The following is a 5,651-nucleotide window of genomic DNA, read 5'->3' as shown; positions in this document are numbered from 1 at the left end:
TCAATATTTCAATATATTTAATATTTGATGATCGGTGAGGTATAGTAAAACTCCGACATTCTACAGACCAGAGGTTCCAATCGTTTTCGACTTGCGGCTAATTTAATAATTAGATTTTTTCGCATCCTCAGTATATCAGATTTCTTCTAAATTTTTGACTTTCTTGAAAAAATGGAAAACTTTCGGATGCAGGTTGGAAAGAAAGCAATGAAAGACTCGAAAGTTGGTAAATTTTTGGAATTTTGTCAACACACACGATTGTTGCCGCAAAAATTCAAGAATTGGAAATTCCAAGAAAATTGCCGAATTGCTTGATTGAATATTTCGAGGCGCCCTTATGACGACATCTCAGCGTGAAGGGAAGCCGCGGCGCACACTTTGGAAAGCACTGCTATAGACAATTGATTTAGAAATTTATGGGCATGAAAACAGAAACACAAAAAACGCGTTAGACCATACTTTTCACATCCGTACTAGGGTTAGGTTGTGTAAAGTTAGGTCTATTCAACCCTCCACCGCAACCCGCAAGGGTTTATTGTGGTTCACACCTATTCACACTCGACCAAATAAACCCAGCTTCCTAACGAAGCCGATCAGTTTGTATGGTCAAATGACAGTGACCTAAAAGGAGGACTGTTAGAAATCGTAGTTCATCTCTACTGTAGTCCAACAACTGTTTGGTATCAAGCTTCGAAGGGCGAATAAACGCCTTGGAGTGAGCCAATCCTGGAAGATTCTGCCAGAAGTCCATAAATCTTCCTACTATCCAGTTGTTCAATGTCTATTTGGCGAAGTCTGAAGCGATGCTAATGACAGGTTCTGGTCCGATGAAGCTGCTTGCAGTACCCTCCAAGGGAGTCAGCAGCCTCATTGCCTTATAGGCCAGTATGGCCAGGAATCCACACTAGAGACAATCTGTTAGAAGTTTGTTTGAAGGTGGTTGACAATGGTTCGTGGTGCATTTCATTAGTTCGGACTTCCATTGTCTGATATGATATAAATTGATTTGAAATCCCTGAAAGAATCTGTAATTTTTTTTTTATTAAAAAAGACATTAGCTAAAAAATAACGATTATATTAGGCAAAAAAACTGAAATTACTATGAAATAAAATACAAGCAACAACCAAAAATACAAAAAAGAACTATTAACATGAGATGAATTGAAAAAATTATTAACAAGAAATGAAAAATTGAAAAAGATTCCAAACCAAGTTACTACACGACGTTCCGATTGTTAATATCCACTATCGTCTTCGGGTGATAACTGTGATAACAGTGTAATAACAGTTATCACCCGATTGTGAATACTAATAATCGAAACGTCATGTAGTAACTTGGTTTGGAATCTTTCAATTTTTACCCTCTCATATAGTCAGTGGGCATACTTGAAGACTGGCTATAAATCAAATAATCTAAAAGAACTATTCGTTCAGGCCAGTCTCAACTCCCTACAGTGTAGGTTAATGGACGTACACCTATCACAAAACAACTACTCCCCTGGCTGATACCACGAATGGCGTTGGATTATATCTGAGAGGTGTCAGTGCAGGATTCTTCACTGAAGTTATTCCTGCATATGCTGTTAGTGATACTACTGCCGCAATAGATTTGCAACTATTGGAACACGCTTGCAGACCGGTTTCGGGCTGTTTGGCTACTCGTCAGTACAAGGTAGTGTATATCATCAACATAAACTCGATGATTTCCGATAATTGAAAATCGATTTTTTTTTACAATTCAATTCGGTTTATTGTCCCAAAAAACAATGAATGCTCATAATTAGGGACTATAACTAACTACAAAGTATAATAAAATGACAGAAATAACATTCTTCACAATGAACACCTATTTTATCTAGAAAAAAGAATACCAATGAAATTGGTTACAGAAAGTATATGTTGAAAACGTGTAATAGAAATAAAATGCAAACTATGAAATTCCACTAATTAGATTTTTTTTTCAAATGATATTTAAATATTGCAATCTAATAATTCATTTCTGGAATTGAATCTAATATACAGTCCCTGGACTTCCTCTTTTCCTCTCGGGAATGTATAGATGGGGTCAAAATATCACCAGTACTTCATATAACTTTTTTTCCTAAAAGTCTTCGTAACCAAGTTACGGGCCCTCGAAGTTACAAAATGAAAAACGTTTTTCTTTGATAACTTTTCAAGTGAATATTCAAAATCATCCAAATTCTGGTAATTGACTAAACAAATGAATTCCTTCGATGAGCTTTCATGCAGGAGTCAGTTGTTTTGCTACAAAGTCAGGAACGGACTACCCCCGATGGTCCACACCCCAAAACTTTGAAATGACAGATATTTTTCAATATTTTTCAACAAATTAAGGTTACTTGGACAATTTTATGAATAAAAGTACTCGTGTGGAAAGTCGATCGGAGCAACGAGTCTTGATAAAAATGTAGTTTCACTCGACGACATCAAACCCGCTCGTCCACCATTATTTGAAATGAATAATTATCAGAGCAGAAATAATAATGATAACGTTAATTCAACAACATTTATCCTGAGATGTCTACCATTATTCGAAAATATTAGTTTTTAAGGAAAATGGAAATGATAGGTAAAATGTTCATAACGAATTTTTATAAGCAAATTAACTAACGAAACTCAAGAGCCTCAAGAGCAAACAGAAATGAAAAATCCGCTACAGAAACTGCTCGATATGACCAGCTTCTCTCTCTATACATTTAGTCTGCGAAGACACCCTCTCTGTACTTGAAATAGCATTCCAGGATCGTTTCGTATGGCTTCACAATGTAATGTTATTCTATTCAACAATGCATCTCTTGTGTGAATAGGTGTAGCGTAAACAAGGCTTTTTAGATGCCCCCACAGAAAGAAATCCAATGGATTTAAATCCGGAGACCGCGATGGCCATGAATATGGCCCACCTCTACCAATCCATCTATTGTGGAAAATATGGTTCAGATGGTCACGCACAATCAAACTAAAATGAGGAGGAGCGCCATCATGCATAAACCACATATCTCTTCGGGTTTGCAATGGAACATGTTCCAAAAGTCCATTCAAATCGTTCTGAATGAACTCCAAATAACGTTCTCCATTCAATCGGTCCTGTAGAACGAATGGTCCTACAAGATGGTTTCCTATGATACCAGCCCAAACATTCACGTTGAATTTCCGTTGGTGTTTGGTTTGCAATATCCCATGGGGATTTTCTTCGGCCCATATATGGAGATTATGAGAGTTGATAACTCCATCTCTACTGAAACCTGCTTCATCAGTGAATAAAACTCGATTAATAAAAGTCATATCCTCTCTTTGCCTATCCATGAACCAATTGGCATATTCCAGTCGTGCTGGAAAATCTTGAGGTGTCATGGCATGTACCTTCTGGATATGAAATGGGTGGAGCAGTTGTTCCCTAATTATTCTATGAATAGTGGACTTGGATGTATGGAACTGTTCTGATAGATTTCTGATGCTCATTGAAGGATCATCAGCGACGGCTTCCAAAATATTTTCCTCCAATACAACGGTACGTACAGTCCTAGGAGCGCCCTCACCACCTCGTTTTGGCAAAACTGTACCTACAATAATATCGAAATAAAACAACGTGCTCAAATTAATTATCAATTATTACATACCTGTCTCCCTCAAGCTGCGATCGACACGCTCGAATGTTTCTCTTGACGGTACCGTTCGATTGGGAAAATGCTCGGAATACAGACGACGAGCTTCTGCAGCATTACAAAATGCTCGTCCATAAAATACATGCATATCTGCATATTCATTGAATGTAAACTGTTCGGCCATATCAAAAAAATTCAAAATATCCTATAGAATATTGACAATACAATGATAGTCATATGACAACGCACCACTCAACAAAACAAAATCGCATTCCAGTTTCTCATTTTTTATCAAAACTTTCTAAAAGGTTTTTTTGTCAACATCTGTGAAAGAAATGAAACATAATTATTCCCTGGATATTTTTCACCTGATCATGTGCAGCCGTTTTTGTAGTTCATTCGTTTGCTTTTTATTAGTATAGTAGATATTTTTTCCGATGTGCGTTTTTTCAGCTAAATTTAGATTCGTGTTAAAGAATTTCTCCCATAAAATTATAATTATCAGTGAAACTCCTCAACAGTTTAGCTGTGAAGAAGAATTTGAAACATTCGAATGTTGAGTTTCATGAGATTCAGATAACTGATCAACACGAAACGTGATTATTCCACACGTATTATGTACATACAAAATATGGAATGAATTCGATATTTCATAGTAGAGTAGCTTGTTAGTTTAAAAACACCACGAATCTACAGAACTTGATATTTCTTTTGAAAAAATATCTGCTATCACAATTGTAACTTAAACTTCCATATAGGTACTGTACTTTTTGTTTACGACTTCATTTTAGCATACTTTGTATTATTCCTGTTATAAATGTTGTTGAATTAACGTTATCATTATTATTTCTGCTTTGATAATTATTCATTTCAAATAATGGTGGACGAGCGGGTTTGATGTCGTCGAGTAGAACTACATTTTTATCAAGACTCGTTGCTCCGATCGACTTTCCACACGAGTACTTTTATTCATAAAATTGTCCAAGTAACCTTATTTTGTTGAAAAATATTGAAAAATATCTGTCATTTCAAAGTTTTGGGGTGTGGACCATCGGGGGTAGTCCGTTCCTGACTTTGTAGCAAAACAACTGACTCCTGCATGAAAGCTCATCGACAGAATTCATTTGTTTAGTCAATTACCAAAATTTGGATGATTTTGAATATTCACTTGAAAAGTTATCAAAGAAAAACATTTTTCATTTTGTAACTTCGAGGGCCCGTAACTTGGTTACGAAGACTTTTAGGAAAAAAAGTTATATGAAGTACTGGTGATATTTTGACCCCATCTATACATTCCCGAGAGGAAAAGAGGAAGTCCAGGGACACCCTGTATAAAAATGGTAAGTGATAAACTTCTACATCGCTCAACCGATCGTGATGAAACTTGACATGTATAAGTAATTTTTCATAGAGAAGGTTTTTAGGCTATCAGTTTTTCTGTAACTCGCCACTAGATGGCGCTGTAGAACAATTTTTTTGAAGCACTGTTCTATAATGCTGCGCACGCCTAAGTTCGTTGATTCTGATTCTGTCAAAACATTGGAACAGCAGCGATACAGCAACATAGTACTAATTAGTACTACAACTACCAAATTCTAAGCGGGCGAAGCCGCGGGCAACAACTAGTTATATATAATGATCCCATCAAGATATATCAACTTTTTTCCAAAATTTGTTTGTATCTTAATTTGTGACAGTAATTTGGTTTGTCTTGTGGCATGATTGTGAATATGTCCAATTGGAATAAAATTTAAGTTTGATTTATTTTTATTATTTTTTACAGAATGAATGAAGCAGCTAATTTTGAGTTTATAGAGTGAATTCAAGTCCAATAAAAAGTTTGGTTTATATAAGTTCAATGTTGGTTCCAAATATGGTAATTCGTAAATGCTTCTTATTATTTTGTTTTGTAAGGTTTTACGTTATAGATTGTTCCCCAAATAGAAATAAGATAGTGCAAATGTGAATAAATGAGACAAATAAATATTTTTTTTTAATTTCAAAGGTATAAAGTTTGTAATTTTGTAA

General features: G+C 35.5%; 1 protein-coding gene across 2 annotated transcripts in view; it reads left to right on the top strand.

Moving 5' to 3' along the window:
• The window catches only part of LOC111504827 (uncharacterized), a 116,672-nt gene that overhangs the window by 106,826 nt on the left and 4,195 nt on the right, over positions 1-5,651 (top strand). The gene's annotated exons all lie outside the window — the stretch shown is intronic.

The sequence above is a fragment of the Leptinotarsa decemlineata genome, unplaced genomic scaffold, assembly GCF_025532065.1.
Source record: "Leptinotarsa decemlineata unplaced genomic scaffold, Ldec_3_MD MMD2_tig00078346_RagTag_RagTag, whole genome shotgun sequence".
Taxonomy (NCBI): domain Eukaryota; kingdom Metazoa; phylum Arthropoda; class Insecta; order Coleoptera; family Chrysomelidae; genus Leptinotarsa; species Leptinotarsa decemlineata.
Note: the sequence above shows the minus strand (reverse complement) of the source record. Positions and strands in the feature narration are given on the sequence as shown.